Here is a 21637-nt window from a genome sequence, read left to right as displayed (position 1 = left end):
GATATATGCAACCTTATATTTACTGCAGCCTTATTTACAAACGCCAGATTATAGAAGCAGCACAAGTATCCATCAATGGATGAATAAAGAAGATGTGGTATAGATATACAATGGAATATTATTCAGCCATAAAAAGGAATGAAATCTTGCCATTTGCAACAATGTGGTTGGAGCTAGAAAGTATAATGCTAAGCAAAATAAGCCAGTCAGAGAAAGACAAACACCACATGATTTCACTTAGATGTGGAAATTAAGAAAGGAAACCAACAAACAAAGGGAAAAAAGAGAGAGAGGGAGAGAAATCAAGAAACACTCTTCACTATAGAAAACAAACTGATGGTTATCAGAGAAGAGGTGAGTGGAGAGATGGGGGAAAGAGGTGATGGAGATTAAGGATTGCACCTGTCATGATGAGCAGTGGGTCATGTATGGAAGTGTTGAATCACTTTATTGTACACCTGAAACCAGCATAACACTGTATGACATCTACACTGGAATTAAAATTTAAAACTTTTGAAAGTTAAAATAAAATAGTGTTTAAGTCATATATTACCACTGCATTGATATGGAGACTAATATATGAAAATTATATAATAAAATATTTTCTTCAACTAAAAGTTCCTTTTTTTATGATTTTATTTTATTTTTAAAAATATTTTATTTTATTTATTCATGAGAGACCCAGAGAGAGAGGCAGAGACATAGCAGAGGGAGAAGCAGGCTCCATGCAGGGAGCCCAATGCAGGACTCGATCCCGGGACTCCAGGATCACGTGATCTAGCTGCCTCGCAGGTCATTGTGAGGATCAAAAATGAAAACTAGTGAATGCTCAGCTCACACTTAACCACACAGGGAGTCATCAATTTCTCTTGGGCCCCAGTGATGACCACAGAACCCAGCACAGGCCACTCCCCAGCTCAGATTCCTGAGCAGACTGGTCAAGGCACTCATGGAGAAGATAGGAGGCCTGGAGTTCTCTGAAGAGAGGAGAAGGAGGCAACTGGGAGGCAACTGGGAGGCAGTGTTTGGCTTGGCCAGAAGGCCTGGAGAATCCAGCTTAGTTCTTACACTTTTGAAAAAACTTGGGGTCCACTCTCTTCTAGAAAACCAAGAAAACATTTGATTCATTCAAGATATTTCCTATTTGGTTATTTAGGAGAATGTGGGAGGATGAATGGAGAAGGAAGAAGGGCATCTTCATGAATATGAATAAGTCCTAGCAGAAAATCTGGGTTCACAAGGAGACCATGGGATGTGCACAATGATGTGAAATACCTCTTACTGAGGACCAGGGAAGGGCATAAAGAGTAAGGCACTTTACTCTTTACTGGAATGGGGGCATTCCAGGTGACTGGATAAAGGACTTGGGGATCATCTGTTTTGGCCAGACATAGTAAGGGAAAGGACTGAAGGGCCCTGAGAGATGGGAAATGTGAAGGATATAAGCAGGCAGCCAAATGTCTCAGATCCCACAGGTACCCTAAAACACTCTGCTCAAGTCTGATCTTTGCACTCTTGACCACCCCCTTGATGCAGCCCTCCCCTTCCCAGTACCATCCTCAAGGCCACTGTGAATCCCAGGAAGGCTGTCCCAAAGTAGGAGGCAAAGTGGGCACCTGCAAGTACACAGGTGTGTCTGGTAGACCCAGGCCTGAGGCTCAGTGAAAGAGGTAGGTCTTAATCTAGGGACCCCCACACCGGAGCCCACACTTTGAGCCATACTGCTATGGGTTCCTCCTTCTCTATAAAATAAGGACAATAATATCCTCCCCATAGGCAGTATTGAGAGTTAGATATAAGGCACTCATCATCCCTAGCACATCCCAGACCATACATGGAAGCTCACATCATGGCCAACGTGACTTCTCCTGGAACAGATTCTCATCAGTCTCCCGGGACATGAGTAGCTGAGCAATCATTTTGTTAGTGAAATACTAATATTCTTATTTTGATAAATGATATATGCCTCCCCTGTATTATCCCCTTGTCCCAAGCAACCCTGTTCTTTATTGAATTTGTTTCTGTTTATACAATTACGACTGTCAATCTAGATCAACATGTATCTTCTTGAGAAATGAAGAAAATAAAAGAAAAGCTAACTTGTAGGCTCAGAAGTGAGAAGATGCAAGATGGCATTTTCATGATCCGGGGGATCCAGAAGGTCCCGGGAATTGTCCATAACTCTACGGTGAACTGAACTTGCAGTTTCCACCAAGAGAATGAGCTCACTAAGATGTGAAAAGGCCAATGAATAACATCATTTCTCAAGAGAAGAAATGGTACGGTGTTCTACCGGGGTGCAAAGTTGTCTACATCCCCCCCCCCCCAAGAATCCCTGGTGGGTCCTGGTTCTTTAAACTTGGCCAGGGGTCTGACATGATGCAGCCATTTCCCAGATAATCCGCTTCCAGTTATGCCAGGTAAAACAGAGGCTGGAAGGTTGCTGTGAAATTCAAGGGTCTGGCCCTTACATCCCAAGAATCTGGAGATTTGGAATCTAACAGACCCAGTTTCAAATCCTGACTCTTCGATTTGTAACTCTGGGGATTTCACTCCAATTATTCAAATTCTCTGAGGCTCCACAGAAAGGAGATGCCAACACCCTTGGCAGTTTGGGGGCGCAAATGAGGCAACTTACGGAAACACTGTCAAGGACCAGTGGCTCTTAAGACAACATAGTAAGTGAGCCTCGTTCTCAAGGCACATTAGCACTCCCTGAAAGGCCAGTGTTGTAGGATTGTATGTTGGGCCAACAGCACCACCTGGTGGTCATCTATAAGATCTGGCCTACGTCGCCTCCCTCTTCTGACTTCCTCAGCCTGGTCCTGAGGCTCACATCACCAAAAAAAAAAAACAAAAAAAACCTGCCTTCAAAAAGCCACCTGGTTGAAAGAGGCTCTGCCATCAGCAAGGGAGCATAATATGATCTATTTGTAATTCCCCTCTGAGGGAAGAAAAACCTAGTGGTCAAGAAGGTGTCCATGGACACTGGGTTCAGTATACCTTGCAAGACAAGACAGGCAAGACATTTCCCTTCTCTGAACCTCTGTGTCTTCATCTGTGTGATGAAAACAACGATACCTTATTGTAGGTATCCCCCCAAAATGAAATAAATGTAGGTCCAGTGACTGGTATCTAGCAGACACTCAAGGTAATTGTTTATGTTTAGAAAGCTACTACATGCGTCTTATTTCCCCCAGAGCTGCCCCTGGTCTTCAGACAATGAGAGCACCTAAAATATAAACCCTGAGGAGCTTTCCAAGTCTAATCAGCCAGCAGCCAAGCCCTCTCCTGGGCCAGGCTCTCCACTCCCCACTTGTTCTTGTGCCTCCCCACCTCTGGGAGGCACTGCTCCAAAGTCAGACCTGCTAGGGAAGCACCAGAGAAGGCTGGGATTCTTGGGGACTGGAGGAAGATCCTTCACTCATTCATTCATTCAGTTAACATAAGTACTGAACATCAGAAATACAGAAATGACTTAGGCATGGCTCCGGGCTCCAAGGAGCTCCAATTCTAACTGGGGAGGCAGGAGAATAAATAAATAACTTAAGTGCAATGGGTCAGCTACCATGATGGAGGTGTGTACTCTTTAGGACAATAACACAGAAGACAAAGTAGCCAACTCAACCTGGAGGAATTGAAGGAATTCATCAGTTTAATAAACACAAGAAACAACCTGCTAAATGCCAAACACAGTATGAGGACCTGGGGGTACAGGGTGAATAAATCCCAATCCTTGCCCCCAATGAGGGTATGGAAAGAATGCAGAGAGGACACCACATGTGGTTTGGGGCTGCAGGGGATGTGGGTTAGGGGAAACTGATGCCAAGGGAACTGCCTGAGCAAAGAAAGGCTTAGTTGGAGGTAGGACAAAGCAGGATCAGCCAGTGGCTTCTCCACACCCACCCACCGCTCCCTACTTTGGGATGCAGGAAATGTAAATATTGTTTTTTCATTCGATGCCATTTTTAAAACTGGCTTATCCTCCACCACGGTCCCTTCTCCCAAGGGTCCCCAGTCGGTGAGCACTGCACCACATCTACCACAACATGCCCGGGCAAGCCTCCTCCCTACCCCTGCTGCCTTAGGACTGAGGATGGCCTCCTTTCTGGGGCATCCTTCTCAACAACAGCCTGGCCCATTTTCCTTGGTGACTTGAAGCTCTAGGTCTCCCCCAACCCTCACCCTTCCTGAGGCTCCAAAGTCCCTGTGGCCTACCAGCTAAGAAGGAAGGGTACTGTGGAGGGTCAGTGGGCCGGGGTGGGTGTGCCCCTATCCCCTTCGATCTCAAGAACATGCCCCCATGTTCTGTGCTCCTATCCCCTTCGATCTCAAGAGAAGTAAGTGAAAACCACCACCCCGCAGCCCTATTTCCTGAGAACCGACTGTGTCCATGCACTCTTGAGTGGCAGCAGAGCAAGGACATTAAGAGCTTAGGGCCTGAGGCTCACATCCAAGTTCCGCCACTTCCTAGCTGGGTGGCTTTGGACAAGTTCCTTCAACTCTCTGTGCCTCCAGGTCTGTACGTCTAAAGTGGAGAATAGTACGTACCTCCTAGGGCTCTCGTAGGAGAGACTAAAACAATCCAGCAAAGTGCTTGGAAGACTGCCTGGCACATAGTAAGAGCTCATGCACTATTAGCTGTTATTCCACAGTGACTATTTATTGAGCTTCTACTGTGTGCCAGGCTTGGAGCTGCAGGTGTGAGCCAAAGACACCTGGTCCTCCACTCACAGAGTTTACGGTCCGCTGGGGAGGCAAACCGCTAATACTAAGCAAGAACACAATTATATAATCACCCACTGTGATGAGTGCTGGGAAGAAGATGGATAGCGCGGGTGGGGAGAATAACAGAAATAGGAGGAGGCATTGGAATTAGATTGGCGGTAGTAACACTTAAGCCGGGACAGAGAGGAGATCAGGAATGAGGTGACGAGGCGAGAATTGCGTGCCAAGGCTCCAAGGTGGCCGTGAACACTGTGCCATCGGAAATTGGAAGGAGAGGGCCAGCGTGGCTGCAATGAGTGAGCTTGACGGAAAGGGCCGGGGGAGGGGGGACTGGGAGGGGGAAAAAGCAGAAGCCAGCTCCTGCTGCCCCCCCCCCCCCACCGCCCAGCGCAGCCTGAGGGATGGAGCACTTCACTCCAAGGCAATGGGAAGCCAGCGAAGTGTTCTGGAAATGGGCATATAGTTTAGACATTGTTTAGTTTGCTTTCTCAAAAGATCGCTGAAGCGTAGAATGGAAGACATCCGAAAGGAAGTAATTATAAGCAGGGAGGAGGCCAGTATGGGGACTTCAGAGATACACCCGCAAATAGAATCAATGGGACTTGGTGATGAAATGGATGTGGGAAGTGAGAGAGAGGGAAGATAAAGATGACAGTTCACTGAGATGTGGAATGACGGAAGGGGGAACAGGTGTCGGGCAAGAGAAGAGCCGTCTTTGGAGATTAAGGCAGGCAGTTCCCTATGAAATCTAGGATTCCAAAGAAATAAACACTTCGGAGCTATCCATTTGGGAATGAGAACACATAGATGTCATACCAAGTCATGAGAATGAGTAAAATCACTTGGGAAAGATTGTAGAGAGAAAAGAGAGGAGGGATCAGGACCAGGGACCCCAACATTTGGAAGGAAGGAAGAGAAACAAGAGCTGGAAAAAGAGATTGACAAGGAACTGCCCAAGAGAAAGGAGGAAGAACTGATTTTTTTTTTTTTTTTAAAAAAAGAGTGGTCCACAAGGGTCCATAGCTATTTCACTATTAAGTAGGATGAAGACAGAGAAGAAAACCTTGTGTATGGCATCATGGTGGCGGTTGGTGACCTCGACAAGAGCAGCCTCGTGAAGTAGTGGAGTGGGTGCCATCGTGGATTAGGTGGGTGCAAGGGCAGGGTGTGCAGGCAGTTCTTTTCCGTGCTCGAATCTGGGGTGGGTGGGGTGTAGAAGAAAGGTAGGACTGGAGCAAGATGAGGGGGCGGTGTTCAAGGGATGTTTTTCATCCCTTTGAAAAGGTGAAAAATTTGGGCAGTTGTTAGAGCCCTGCTTGGAATGATCCAGAGCATGTGTGGGAGAATGAGCCTTTAAGAAGACAAAGGAGAAGATGGGGACAAATAGAAGAGGATCTATACATTGGCTACAGAGAAGTGAGGACCCAGCTCTGAGCAAGACCCTTCCACATTTGATCCTCAACACAAAACCTGAAAAGTTGGTTTTCTTTTCCCCCGCTTTAGAAATGAGGGCATGGAGCCCAGGGAATTTAAGTCCCTTGGCCCCTCACCCTGTTCTTGAGCTGCCAAGCCAGAATGCAGACTTTAATTTATCCAAACCAAAGATTATGTTCTCTTCAGCATGTCACCCTGAAAAGCTCACAAAACAGTGCCTGTTACCGAAGGGGGTGCTGCATAAGTGTTTGCTGAATGAAGTGTTGATTGTAACCCACAACCCAGCTTGGATACTGATTTGAATCTCTAGAGCATGGAGCCCTGGGGAACAGGAGGTGCTGATAAAGTGGGCAGGGGGGGGGGGGTCACTTAGAAAGGAGCAGGGAGGGGGGATCCCTGGGTGGCTCAGCAGTTTGGCACCTGCCTTTGGCCCAGGGTGTGATCCTGGAGACCCGGGATCGAGGCCCACATCGGGTTCCCTGCATGGAGCCTGCTTCTCTCTCCGCCTGTGTCTCTGCCCCTCTCTCTCTGTGTCTCTCCTGAATAAATAAATAAAATCTTGAAAAAAGAAAGAAAGAAAGGAGTAGGGAGAGCTCAGGTGAAATTGGGGTAGAACAGGCAAGTAAGAAAGGAAAAGGAGGAAAGATGTGATCAACATAAATTCACTGGGATGCAGATCCCCACCCAGACTTCTGGGAGTTCTCAGGCCTCTGAGCTCACCTGTTCCATCCCTATTGACATCCCTGAGTATGCCCAAGCATCTTTTTTTTTTTTTAAGATTTTATTTATTTATTCAGGAGAGACACAGCGAGACAGACAGACAGAGAGAGAGAGAGAGAGAGGCAGAGACACAGGCAGAGGGAGAAGCAGGCTCCACGCAGGGATCCCAATATGGGACTCGATCCCGGGACTCCAGGATCACACCCTGAGCCGAAGGCAGATACTTAACCACTGAGCCATCCAGGCTTCCCATGCCATATCATCTTTGGTCCAGACACCACACACTAGAATATGGATGAACTGGGGATCTCCTGGATTCTTGGCCTACCAGAGGATACGGTTTGGGGATCCCCAACAAAGAGGTTGAGGCTTTCGATTCTGAATCAAGCCCCCAGCCCCAACACTTATGAGCTGGGAAGTTGCCAACAAGTCACTTTACCTCTTAAAGATTGTGAAATATTTGTCAAGTGTGTTTTTCTCTGGTGTTTCCTCTTTCTAGTATATATCTATTTTCCTTATCCCTTTAGGCAAATACACTTCACAGCATCTACTTCTTCAGGGAAGAAAAACTAATTCAGAAGCAAAAAATAGCACTTGGGTTTCAAAAATAGAGACTCCAGGGGTCTCAGGACACAGCAATTATATCATGAACTAGAATTAAGTTGCTTGATCCAAGATTGATTAAAAGATACCCCCCGGGGACACCTGGGTGGCTCAGGGGTTGAGCATCTGCCTTTAGCCCAGGCCGTGATCCCGGAGTCCCAGGATCAAGTCCCACATCCAGCTCTCTGCATGGAGCCTGCTTCTTCCTCTGCCTATATCTCTGCTTCCCTCTTTCTGTGTCTTTCATGAATAATCTTTAAAAAAAAAAAAAAAGATACACACCCCCGCACACCCCCCACATATAAGGGACAGAGACAGTTGAGCTGTTTACCAAGCCCCTCACCCCTTGGTCCTGGGCATACAGGGAGACATTTGTCAGACGTCCCAGCGGGTATGCATAGCCATGTAATAGGGTCCTAGCAAACAGAATGTGATTGGCAATAATATGTGGCACTTCTAGGCCTGGCCCAGAAACACCTTCTAAGCTCAATCCTTTGATGCTCTTCCTTTGTTCCCTGGCCCAATGCCAGCACATCCTGTAACTTTGGAAGCGATGAGTGAGCCACAGGAGGAAGGTGCCTAGAGAGCCATCTATTGATGAGGAACACCCATTTGTCAGGTGACTGACAAACTTCTATAGTGTTTGAACTCTCCTACCTTTGTGGGACTAGTAACTGGTGAAGCAGCTAGTGATGAATAAAGCCTTAGTTCGTTAGTTGTGGTGGGAGTGGCATTGATCCCATTGATGGCAAATCCACAGCAGAGGGGCTGTGTGACATGTCCAGAAAAGGAGGAGCAGTGGAGCCTTGCTGAGTTAAACATCACCCGAGTGGCAAGGGAGCAATGACCATTCCCAGTGTACCTGAGAGAGGCCCACACGTTATCTGAGAGACAGCCAGACCTCTTGAAATTGGGAATAAAGAAAGAATGGCAGACACCATGGTGACCTCACTGACAAGAGCCAGATAGGACAAGGGACATGTCATTGGAGACCTGAGAAGACCAAGCTGCCTCTTGGAACTTAGACAAAACTCCCAGGGAAATGTTGCATGGCACAGGTGAAAGAATTGACCAAGAATTAATTGTATCCCCTCAACAAGACGGGAGCTTGAAACCGAAATTTCAGTTCAAGCTTTGCACATCAGAGTTTATGAACTGAGATTTTTACTTGCTACTTCTCCAATAATGAGGCTAAAATTCCTGTCTTGCCTTCCTCCAAGGAGAGCTGTGAGAACTCAAATCAAATAACGTGTTTCACAGAAACTGCACATTGCTCTGAACTAAAGCTTATCATTAGTGTCATCATCATTGTTGTCATCAGCTCTTGCCAAGGCTGATGGGGAAGGTGCCTCAAGCATCCAACTCAGGAAGTTTTTATAGCACAAGAGCTGGGACACCTGGGTGGCTGGCTCAGTGGTTGAGCGTCTACCTTCAGCTCAGGGAATGATCCCGGGGTCCTGGGATTAAGTCCTGCATCGGGCTCCCCATAGGGAGCCTGCTTCTCCCTCTGCCTATGTCTCTGCTTCTCTCTCTGTGTCTCTCATGAATGAATAAAGAAAATCGTTTTTTTAAATAAATAAAAAATAAAGCGCAAGAGTGGTGCCTTTCTGGCTGGCAACTCAGGGGAGAAAGAGGAGCATCCTCTCCAAGGCTCATGCCCATAATCTCAATCCTGTGGGCCCCTAGCCCACAGGCCTTAATTCAAAACAATGGCTCCTTCTCTGTCCCCCAAACCTCAGCTTCTATTTCAAGTGAAATAAATCCTATTTCCTAGATGGCAATGGCAACTCTACTCACTCTGCACAGATGACAAGACAGAAAAGGGGCTTTCAATGAAGGAAGAGAACTCAAGAATGCTGAAGAGTGTCATCACTTCACCCGGGTGACACCGTTGAGCCCAGGGCTGCCTGGACCCCTGCCCTCTGCTTGTCCCCGTGTAGGGACAAGATGACCCTCCAATCCGAGAAGACTCCCTGCAAATGGGCCTTACATCTTCTCACAGCCACTTATATCTTCCCTATGTTTGGCCTTTAATGGAGACATTGCTTTATGGAAACAAACATTATTTCACATTCAAACTAATAGTTAATAATAATGATGCGTTTATTGAGCACTTGCCAGGTACACTGTACCAAAAAGGTTAATAACCCATTTCATGTCCCTCTCACAAAAATGATTATCCTTGTTGCAAAGATGAATCACTGAAGCTCAGAGAGGCTAAGTAAATTGTCCAAGTCCCAAAGGATGAATGTGGCCAAGTCAGAATTCACATCTAAGGCTACCTGACTTCAGAGGCCAAGCTCTTATGTAGTAAGCTCTATGGCATCCCACTTTCTCTGTTGTCATAGGCTCCCGGTGTTCCCCATAGGTTCTGGTGTTGGGGAGTTGATGCTTTTTAAAAAGGAAATATTCACTATGATAAAGAATAGAAAACATCCATAAAATGTGAACAATTGAGACACACTTGAGCTCTTCATCGAACATTTTGGGAGAATAGCTCAAGGAAATGCCACACTCTGGTGGCTGAGGAGTGAATGGAAATTGATTCTATTGCAAGAATCCTGGTGGCAAAGAGGAGGAAATCAATAATTTACAGGACAGTTTTTCCTTATTTACTCGTTATTTCTTTTCCTTTAAAATAAAGTTTAAGAGCAAAGAAAAAGGATGTAATAGAAGGACAATCCTCTCTGATAAGAGAAAGAGAAGGAGATAAAGTCCCTTAGTTTGAGAGGAATGTGGTGACAAGTTGGGAAAGTTTCCATCCCAATGGCCTCTGTTTTCTCAGGAACACGGATGGGTAGGTCATCCAGTATGACGAAGGGATTAGATGAGAATTTAGGGTGTGCTATGATCTGAATGTTTGTATCTTCCCAAAATTCATGTTGAAATCCTACTGCCCAAGGAGATGGTATGCCCATGGGGCCTTTGGGGATTGATTCAGTCATGATGGTGGAGCCCCCAGTAAAGGGATTAATGCCCTTATAAGAGACCCACTGAGGTGTCAGGCTCCTTCTGCCTTGTGAGCACACAAAGGGAAGTCTGTGACCTGGAAGAGAGCCCACCCCCCACTCCATGCTGGCAAGCCTGATCATGGACTTCCAGCCTCCACAGCTGTGAGGAATAAGTTTCTGCTGTTAATTCTTTTTGAAAAAAGAAACGTATTATTAATGCCTATAGGCCATCCTCACTTTGCATGGTACCATATTAACACATGGGCATTGCAATCTGGGCTGCTGTGGGACTGGGCAGTCAGGACTGCCTCTGTCATCCTTACTGTCAGGGTGTCAGACTGCTATAATGCTGCATGACAAAACTCCCCACAACTCAATGACCTGCAACAACAAGCATTTGTGTCACCGTCAGTTCTGTTGCCTTTGTTAAACTGGGGCAGCTCTGGGACAGGCTGCAGATCAGCTGTGCTTGGCTCCAGGCTCCCAGGAGGGTGGCATGCAGGTCCATCCACATAGCCACACATTCTTCTTAAACCAGCTTTACTGGTACATGTTTTTTTTTTTTTTCACGGCAGATCTTAGAAGCGCAAGAGGCCAAATTGCACAAGCACTTGTAAGGCCTCTGAATGCCTCTTTAGCATCCCATTGGCCAAAACAAGTCAGGATGGGCCAAGCCAACACCAATGGGGTGAGGAAGTGACCTCCAGCCACAGTGGGAGAGCACTATAAAGTCACATGGCAGAGAGTGGGGATGTATAACCTTTTTCCAGGGGGCAAAAAATCAAAAGCCAGAGCCAGATGGCCACAGTCAGCATCTTTATCATCAAGACCAGCAGGCTTCTGGCTTGGTTAAAAGAACAGACTGGCAGAAAGCAGTCCCGAGATCCTCTGGAGCCTTGCATGGACACATCAGCCTGGCTGGTGGCCACTGGCTCCCCTTCCCTGCTGCCCCCTCCTAACTCCCAGAGGCATCCTGGCTCCTCCCACTGCATCCAGGCACCACCCCCCTCAAATCTTTCTGTTTCCCTGGCTTTTGCAAAGACAGATCTCTCGGCAAAACTCCATTGAGCCAAGACAGGGCTTAGGCAAAAACCAGAATCAAATTGATCTTGATAATCAAAATCCCTCAACTTCACAGCCATTTCCTACTTGAACTTGACAACTCTTTGAAGTCCACAGGGCTGAGAGGATTATCCAGGTTGCCACTGCATAGATGAGGAAACTGAGACTCAGAGAAGTTATGCAGTTTGCTAAATGTCTCATGGTAGCATAACAGTGGCCCTGCTGGGACCTGAAAACAAGTCTGTCTCTGGGCTCTGGTCATGGCAGGGAGGGAAAGTCATCACACTCGGATCCCGAAAACAGCTCTGCTTTGGGAAAGTCAGACTGGGTTGGGAAAAATGTCTGGGGGAAATGTGTGTCCACAGATTCCCTGCACACACTTCCCTCCGGAAGCTTGGTCTGCACGGCTGTACACACAGCCTAGCTCCCAGCCATCTTCCATTTGGACGTGGCCAGAGATGTCCAGGCCACAAGTATTCAGTGTCCTCCTGAGCGCCTGAAGAAGAGCAGATTTTCATCTAATTCTAGGAAGTGTATGAGTTATTCATACCCATCACTGAGCACCAAAGAGACATCATTTTCTCCAGGGATTTTTCCTCTTAACCACTCTACCCTCCCTGTTTTCTCCACCCACCTCATTCCCACCCCCACTTTCTCTAGGCACAAAGATGATCTCCTGGTTCCATTGGTTTAGAAAGGGGATAAGTTTAAACAAAATCCCTTCTGCAGTCTTTTTAGCCACAAAGTGATGCTACAATGTTTGGGGGATGATAGTAAAATAAGGAATTTTTTTTTTAAGTTAATGAATTGGCTGACATTATGATGTCAGAAGGACTGGAGCCAAAGGTGTTTTGCTACAGGGAGTCTCTCCACCGCCCCCCCTCCAGACGACACGGCACCCCTGGAGCCCAGAGTACTTGTGACTGTTCACGCTGTTTACACACCCAGCTCCCCTGACTGCCTCTTTGTGGGAAGTTGTTTACATGAATTTATTTTGGGAAAATTCCATTAGACGGGACCAGGATTTCTGCACAAATCATTGCCTCTCACTTGTGTCTTGATCAGATCTGGGCAGGCACTCTTTCTTCAAGCCCAGACCCCTTGTGTTTCTGTGAGGGGGTGTGGAGGGGACATGTGGAGGGGACGTGAAAGATAGTGAAGTGGCCAGGGACGGGCTTAGAAGAAGAAAAAAAAAAAAAAGCGGTCCATCTGGTGGGATTAGAAGCAACAGCACTGGGAGAACAAAGGGGTTCCCCCTGGGTTGGGGGACTACAGACTCACAAGGGCAATTTTCCAAACTACAGCTATCTATGGACTCACCCATCTGTGCCTGGTTCTGTGCAAAGCTACCCAGGCACAGAGTCACATTGGTGATGCTCCCTGACCTCGAGAAGCTCAAATCTAAAGGAAGAGAAAGCAACAAAAACAAACAACTCAATCAAATGGTCTTGGGGTCCTTGCAGGGGCAGGGGGGTGCTCCACACCCTTATCCCTCCCAGCCCTCAGTTAGTCATTGAACACATTGATTTCTTCTGTCAAGTCACTCTTGCCATTCACTCTGTTGAAGGAGAATCCCCAATATTAGATGCATCCCAGTTTGTTACCATTGGTTTGCCCTCACATTGGCATCACACATGCCTAAACCACACAGTTGCTTCTTTAGTGCCAAAGCAACCCCTTTTGCTTTCACAAAGAGGAACTTACTGGATACCTACAAGGTGCCAGCCCTTGTGGGTCAGAGATGCTGAGCCATCATCCTGGCTCTGCAGCAGCTCATCTTTGGTCCAGTGGAAAGGGGAAGAGAATGGGGACCACAGATAAGCCACAAGGAGGACACCTGCTCCTGCACAGTGGGAGCTGGCTGTCATTCCAGGTGCACTCCAAGAGCTAGAAGGAAGAAAAGAGCTCCTGGCAGTGACTCAGCACCACCCATGGGTCAAGGTACCCTCTGCCATCATCTGCCCGGTAAGCCTGGCTTCCCTCTCAAGAAGCACTTCTAACATGCAGACTGACAAGGCCCATGCTCATAGAGCTCACTGAGCAAGCCTGGGCAGAGTCTGCTTCCCTGGATAGATTTCCTCATCTCTAATAGGACGGGGCTACAGCATCAGTTTTGCAGGTATGTTAGCCATGGAAAGCTGTATGGAAACAAATGGCTGGGCAGTGTTTATGGCTCATGTTTATTGGGCACTTACACATACCACACATGTCTAAATGTTTCAAATGCATCAATCCACTTAGTCCTCACAGCACCCCTATAAATTAAGTACTTACTGTAGATTAGCAAACTTACAGAATATTAAGTACAGTAATTTGCTTAAATATCCAATATGTGACTCAGATAAAAATAAGTCTCCTTTTGCTAGTGAGAAGGTGGGTTTGCTTTACCCCTACAGATGTGACCATAGACTCTTGAGGTTGGAAATAAAAAGACCTTGCTTTGGAGACACTAACCCATGCCCTCTAGGGATTTAAAAGCCACCAAGCCCCAGGTGAGAGGCAGTGGGGGCAGCGAACAGTGAGCATCCACTTCAGACTCAAAGCTAAGGTCATATTGCAGTTCCATTTCTCATCAGCACGGCAAGTCACTTCAGCAAACTCCTTAAACATCCCAGATCTTGCCCCTCTCATAGGGTTGTCATGTGCCCTACATGAGAGCACATGTTCCAAGCACCCAGTGCAGCATCTGTGGCAGATAAGAAAAATACAGACACTGTCATTCTTCTCCAGATGGGTACAAGAGGCAGGATGTTAAAGGGTATTGATGTGAGATGTGGTACCATTATAGGCTATTCCTTGAGCCCCAGACTAGCTATATTGGGGGGATAGAGACCAGAGAAAGACTGGCCTTATTTTACCTGATATCCCCTACTGCTCTCAGCAAATTTCCATGCACACTGTAAGTGCCATTGAATGAATGAATGGTTTAGTGGATGGATAGATAGATGGATGGATGCTTGGATGGATGGATGGTCCAAACTGGTCAGTTCTCTATAAAAAGCTCCCGCATACCCCAGTACATGTCTCATTTCAAAACCTCAGGGAAACACCCCAGTGTTTGACCCCTCCCCGCTCTTCCCAAACCTTAGCTCATCTTGCCAGATATTTGCGTGTTGCCTTTCTGCCTAGCCCCTTCACAATAAAGCATTGTTCCGCTATCTGCTAGTTAGTGACTCTGGCTTCAGCTCAGAACAGTGTCTTTTGAAGCCACACTCCTCGGCCCATGGGCCAGCTTCATCCCAGTTCCCAGTTATGCCCTCCCCAAGCCCAGCCTGTGCACAGCGTTTTCAGGTTTCTGGGGAGGAGGTAGTGTGCAGGCATTCATTCCCTGGAGCCCCCATCCCTGGGGACCCGGGCTGGAACAGTGGTGGCTGTGTATCTTGGCATTCCATGGCCAGACTCCAGCCACGCACTGAGGTTGTTTCATGCACAGCCTTAAGTGCTCTGCGCTCTGCCCACTCAGGAGCCAGGAGCAAGCCCAGCCTGAGGCTCTGTCGCCCTCCCTTGGTAGTGGCTAGAGGTGAAGAGACAGCCCAGCCTCCGGCAGAGTTCAGGAGCCACAAGCCTGGTACCCGCTTCCCCGTATGGGGGAAGGGAGGATGGAGCAGAGCCGCCCTCCTGCTGCCGGTCCAGGTGCAACTGGCCTCCCCAAGGTCAGGTTTGCCAGCCCAGCACACCCGTGCACCCGCCAAGGCCACCGCAGCTCCTGTTCTTACCACTACCAGTCCCAGAAAGATCCCCTGCTGCCTTGGAGAGTCTGTACCTTCCCCTTACAGATGCAGCAGTACCAGGAGAAGCTCAGACCCAGGGTCTCGGGCATAATGCATGTCCTTCTCCCCTGCGGGGTCCTCACTCAGCGCCAACCTGGAGAGGACCAGAGGAGAGGGGAGGCGTCCTGAAAGGCACAGCAGGCCAGGTACCTGACCCATCCAAGCTGAAGGTTGGTTAGTTCCCAAAGAGACTGTCAGCTACTGGCTTGGAATAAAGTTACCTGATTGAACCGAACTTTAAGAATGTTTTTCCTTTGCACTGTCTCTCTCTCTCTCTCTCTCTCTCTTTTTTTTTTTTTTTTTTACCATATCATTATTTTTAATGTCCAATGTTTATAAATATGAGGGCCAGGGCTTTCTCCTCAACTCAAGTTTATAAATTTTTGATTGGCTTGTGAGGCCAATAGGGATACTTCTTCTTGTCTAATTTGTTTTCTGGGAAGACTTCATTCAGGTCCTCAATGGTCATCTGATCAAATGGAATTATGTTCTTCATCTTCTCCAGCTCTTTTTCATATTCTTCAATCCTGGCCTTTGAGAGGGACAAAAACTCAGCACAGCTTTTCACATCTTCTTTTTCCTCAGCATCCACCTGGACAGTGTATTTATCCTCTGGCACAGGAAACTTCAGGGCATTAAACTTCTTCTCAAAGTCATCTACCAAGCCAGCCTTTGCCACACTGGCCTTGTAGTAAGCCCAGTCGATAGCAGGTGGTTTCTAGGAAGAGTAGCCAACCTGGAGGTAAGTATCTCATTCCAGGATTTCAGGGAGTTGGCAATGGCCTTCTGGTTTCAAGGTATGATCTCCCCAAAAGCTACCCAGTCAATGGTTTTTAGAGCAAGTTTTCGCCCAGCCATCTTGAGATCCTTCACCGACCCCGGTGGCCCACAGTCCATAGCAGCAAGGCTGCACTGTCTCTTATAAGGAAGAAAGAATACACGAGAGAGAATTGTCGTTGACCTATAATTTCACTAGAGTGTGAGGAAGTTTTGGGCCCAGTGAAAACAGACAGGCGGCCGCTGCCACAGAGGGCAGTTGGGAGGCTCCAAGGTGGTGATGGGCCAGAGCTCATCCTGGAGCATAGAGCGAGTGCTCACTTAGTAACTGCAATTACTACTTTCGTCACAACAAAGTTTATAATTCTTGTGCTTCAAACATCATACAGATCGAAAAAGGCTCTGACTGACTTCACTCAAGCAGGGTCTGCAGTTGCAGAGACCTGGACTGACATCCACAGGCCACTTGGTTCCATGGGGAAGCCAGAGCCCCTCACCCCTGAGCAGAGGAAGTTTCTTGTTGGTGGCTTGCCCACAGGCCCAGGCTGCACGAGTTGTAGGAGGGCGAGGACAGCGAAGGAGGGTATAGGGTAGGAGCGGGAGTGCCTCCCATTCATGACTGCTGGCCCTGCCCAGACCCCTGGGATAGGATTTTGGGCTTTAACCCAGGCCAGGCTTACTGAGAGCAAAACCAATAGCAGGGAACCCAGGGCCACCCAGAGGAAGGAAAGCCAAGGGCTCTTGGCCTTCAGCCAGCACAGGAGAGGAGGTCACCACCATGTCCATCAAAGAGCCAGGTTCCAGGGCACCGACAATGTTCTGTTCTTGATCTAGGTGCTGGTTGCAAGGTGTGATGACACTCCCCCAGGCTGAATGCGTAGCGGAGATGCAGTTTTCTGCATTTCAGTTATATTTTGATTAAAAGTTTGGGGTTTGGGGACACCTGGGTGGGTCAGTTGTTGAGCATCTGCCTTTGGCTCCAGTCGTGATCCCAGGGTCCTGGGATTGAGACCCTCACTGGGCTCCCCGTGGGGAGACTGCGTCTCTCTGCCTAGGTCTCTGTCTCTCTCTGTGTGTGTCTCATGAATAAATAAAAATCTTTTAAAAAAAAATTTTTTTTAATTAAAGTTGGGGTTTTTTTAAAGTTTATTTTTAGAAGTCAGCCCCCGACCAAAACCAAAGGCAAAAATGCCTTTCCCTACAATCTCTGGGTTCTGCACAGCACCTACCTGGCTGGTCAGGAGGGAGCATCCTTGCAGCTGTTGCTGTAAATTGTCTATTTTAATCTAAGTCATTGGGAGATTAGTTGGGCCAGGGGGGATTTTACTCTGACCACAAAACTCAGAGTCTGGCATTGATTCATTCATTCATTAACACGTTTACATGCACCACACGTCAATGCTCAGCATGTCCTAAACTTACCCCAAAACCTTTCTGAGCTGCACCAACCCATGCATCACCGTTTAGCCATTGACCCCAGAAATTATGCTGCTGCCTCGAGATCCCCCACCTTCCTGGCTTAGAACAATTGATCAGGTGCACTGCAAATTCTCTGGACTCCCATCTCTTCCCTTTCTCCACAAGGTCAGTCCCCGCTCCGTCTCTTCATCCTCTCACACCCGAGCCACAGTGACTTCCTATCTTGTATCCTTGTTGCCCTTGAAGCCGATCTTAAAGCTTGCTTTGAACCCTCATTGCCCTTGAAGTTGACCTCCTAGGCTGTCATCAGAGACAGTGTCACTCATTACCAAAAACCTTCAATGGCTCCCTACTGCCTATAGGAAAAGGTTGTAAAGCCCTCAGCTTCCCTGGCCAGGCCCTCCACCACCCAGACCCACCTCCCGTGGCACTTCTCTCACTTCCACAGACTGCAGTAGACCACCCTCCACTCCCCGAGTTCACCAAGTATACGTTTACTACCATGACTCCTCTCACATTATTGTCTCAATCCCAAACCCTCTCCCACTTCTCCATCTTCTGATGGTTTCCCTCAGCCTGCAGGGCTCTACTTGGAGGTGACCTGCTCTGAGAAGCCTTCCCTAATCCCCTGGCCAGCCTTCATCACTTCTTCTCTTAGCAACTCCTCCATGTTGTAGGTACCTTCCTACCATTCTATCTCATCTCATCATGATCATTATGCAATCAGAAAAGCCAGTCAACTCTCCCTTCAAACTGTTTCCAGAATCTGGACATTTCCCACCACCACTAATGTTATACCCTGGTGCAAGCCAGGATCTTTGTCAGGATTTCTGCAATTGCTTCCTGACTGTTCCTCCTGCTTCTACTCTGGTCTCCTCCCACACAAGATCTGTTCTGCACAGAGTGATGCTCTCAAATGTACCACAGGTTATACTGCCCTTTGGTTCAATAAAGTCCTCAGAATAAAGTCCAAAGCCCCTGCCACAGCCTGCCAGGTCCTACAGGACAGGGTCCATCCACCTCTCCAAGGTCCTGCAGGACAGGGTCCCTAGCCACCACTCTGCAGGGCCTAAAGGACAGGGTCCCCCAAGCCACCCCTCTCCAAGATCCACATGACAGGATCCCCAGGATAGCCTACAGGGTCCCACAGGATGGTATCCCCAGCTACTGCTCTGCCAGGTTCTACAGGACAGGGTCCTACCACAACCTGTGAGGGTCCTACAGGACAGGGGACCCCAGCCACCTCTCTGCCAAGTCTTGATACTTTTCTCAATTATTTAAAAGCATACAAACCATGCTTGCCTCACAGGCCATGGAAAATCAGGCAGCAGGTCAGACTGGGCTGCCATTTGCCTACCTGTCTTAAAAGCTGAATTGCCAAACCCCTGGGGAAGCCAAAGGGATGGGTTAGGGTAAGAGTAGGATGGCTCCACAGTGTAAGTCTTCTCATACCCTGAGAATGCTCAAAGATAGTGTCTATTTGGTATATGGAAAGAGGTGTGATATATGAGGGCGAAAGCTGGAACCCGAGGTCTGGGTTGAAACTGGGGAGGTCAGCAGGGTCAGATGAGGAAGGGCTTTTCAAATTACAGAATTCATGGAAGCTTCAAACTGGGTAAAGACACAGTAAGGTTTGTCGTTTAGGAACATAACGCAGGAGTGGAGAGAGACTGGTGATGGTCATGGTCGGGCGGCTAAGGGATAGTGGCTTTGGGACAGGCCGTGTCCTCGGGGTCCTGCAGATATATGCCTGTGAAATCTGGTTGTTAAATATTCCAGAATCTTTCTAAGCCAGCTGTTGAATGCTGTCATTATTTCACAATTAGATTTTATAAAATTACAATGGGATAGATTACATTTAAAACAAATGCAGTAAGTACTCAAAAACTCATCACTTTCTCGTGATTTTATGACCTTTTAGGATTGGCTTTGCCCTTCAGAGTCCTCACCCCCAGCGCTTCCGAATGCTGGAGCTGCTGCATGATGCCATGCCCCTGTGCACCCCTCCCCAGCGCTGCACTCAGTGACCTCATGCTGGTGGCTTGAAATTGGCCATGTTGGGACTATCCCCACTGCAGAAATGGACGAATGCTACAAATCAGGACTTTTCTTGCCCCACCCCCCCAAAGAGTCTATCGTTAAACATTTATCAGCACACCACTGAGCACCGGTGAAGGAAGATGGGCCAGATCTAGGACCATGGTGGCACTAAGTGGAGAGAAGGGGATAGCTAGGCTACAATCTGCCCAACCAGGTAGTTTTACGGAGACGAGAGAGGCAGAAGAGGGAGAGAAGGATGCCTTCCCATCAGAAAATGCTTTATTTATAAAGAAGCACTTCCAACCCAAGACTCGGCTGTGCCCTTCGTCCGGGTGCCTTCTGACCAGAGTCCTGGGGTAAGAGCCTGTGCACCCCCAGCCCCCTGTCAGCCCCATGCGGGAGGAGGGAGGAAGCCCTTGCCTGATTTCACCCGGGGAGGTCGGCGAGCACCCAGGCCCACTGTGTGTTTACATCTCATATATAGCTGCGTGCAGAGCTATGTGGGCACCCACAGGGCTGCACGAGCGGGTCTGTGTGTATTTATAACCACACAGCCATGTGTGGACAGTCCCACATATAGATCTCACCTACATCATTCACACGTCCCTGCTTCCTGACCTCACGCTGGGGGCGGGCCCGGTAATTGACTCTGATGGGAACCTGCTCTCCCAGCCAAAGGCACGCAGCCCACCTCCCACAGCCAGCGCCTGCCTCCCTCCCACGGACCTGGGGGGCCGGCCCTTCCTGGTAAAGCTCTGGAGAGGAGAGGCAGCTATAAACATGCCGCAGGCTGACCCGCATATGGAAATGAGGCTCGAGGTTGGGCCTGGCGCCCAGCCACAGGCCTGTGGCCTCCCTGCTGCCAAGTATCTTTAGCATGAGCTTCATTAACATCACCCCCCATGGCCCCCCTCCAATCTCTTTCTCCTCCCCGCCCTGTCTTACGCTCAGTTTGTGGTGTCTCTTTCAAGGCTGCACAGAGGGCTGGGCTCCATTGTCCCCCTCTCTGACAATAATAATATAATCACAGCTTCCACTTAACTGTGCTGGGAGCTTCTATCCGCCATCTCACTGAATCTATGTGGAAACCCTATTTTACAAATAAGGAACCTAAGGCTGTCAGGAGCAGGTCACTCACTGAAGAGATCCCTGGCCGAAGAGGTCAAGGTTGGCATGAGTGTCCCGGGCTCTGGCACACAGCCAGTCCCTGAGGGACGTACATCAAGGTGGAAGCACCGCTGTGCACAGGGGAAAGATCAGCTGGCTCAAGGGCAAGGATGGCTCAGGAGAAGAGGGTCGGGTCGGGATGGAATGAGAATCAGACAGGTTGCTTGGGAGAAATGAAGCATAAAGTAGTGAAGGATGCCTCTTTCTAGAAGACCTGCCCTTGCAGGTTGCTCCTGGTTGGGTGGGGCTCTCGTCCCTTGCAGACAGTGCTAGATTTCCTAAGGGGTCTATTCAGACTGGAAGCCCTCCTTGAACACACAGGTCCAACATCAACCTGGAACCACCCTTCCAGAATGTCAAGACCTCATTTCTTCACTGACTTTGCAGGCCAGCCTTGGGGAGGGGTCCAATCACCATGGGGAGAGGAGAGGGAAAAGACTTTCCTGTTCTCAGTGACTCGAGCCTTCAGAAGCTTCCCTGTTCTTTGCTTTCTCTGACACCCCAACACAGACAAGGGTTAAGCCCCTGCTGAGGCTGTGCTCACCTCCTGCCTCCATCAGGTTTCTCATTGTCCTTTACAGATTTGTCCACTACAGTCCAAGTATGTGAGTGAGCACCTCCCTGCCTCCCTCCCTCCCCTCTTGGCCGCCCCTCCCCCTTCTTCCTATTCTTTTTCTCTGCAGTTCTAACAAGACCGTTCTTTCTGGAGTCAAACCATTATCAGCCTCCCTGCAATTTCCACCCATTGCTCCTGCTTCTGCCCTCTGGGGCCACACGGAGCACATCAATAATAAAAAGGATGCCTGAGTGGCTCAGTGGTTGAGCGTCTGCCTTTGGCTCAGGACATGATCCCGTGACTCCGGAATCGAGTCCCGCATCAGACTCCCAACAGGGAGCCTGCTTCTCCCTGTGCCTGTGTCTCTGCCTGTCTCCGTGTCTCATGAATCAATAACTAAAATCTTTAAA

At 48.4% G+C, this 21637-nt stretch overlaps 1 pseudogene; it reads right to left on the bottom strand.

Moving 5' to 3' along the window:
* Nucleotides 1-15641: 15641 nt before the first annotated feature.
* On the bottom strand, nt 15642-16126 carry LOC121472781 (annotated as a pseudogene).
* Between the last annotated feature and the right edge of the window lie 5511 nt (nt 16127-21637).

Source organism: Vulpes lagopus, chromosome 12, assembly GCF_018345385.1.
Source record: "Vulpes lagopus strain Blue_001 chromosome 12, ASM1834538v1, whole genome shotgun sequence".
Taxonomy (NCBI): Eukaryota; Metazoa; Chordata; class Mammalia; order Carnivora; family Canidae; genus Vulpes; species Vulpes lagopus.
The sequence above is the reverse complement of the archived record's forward strand: the minus strand, read 5'-3'. Positions and strand labels throughout refer to the sequence as shown.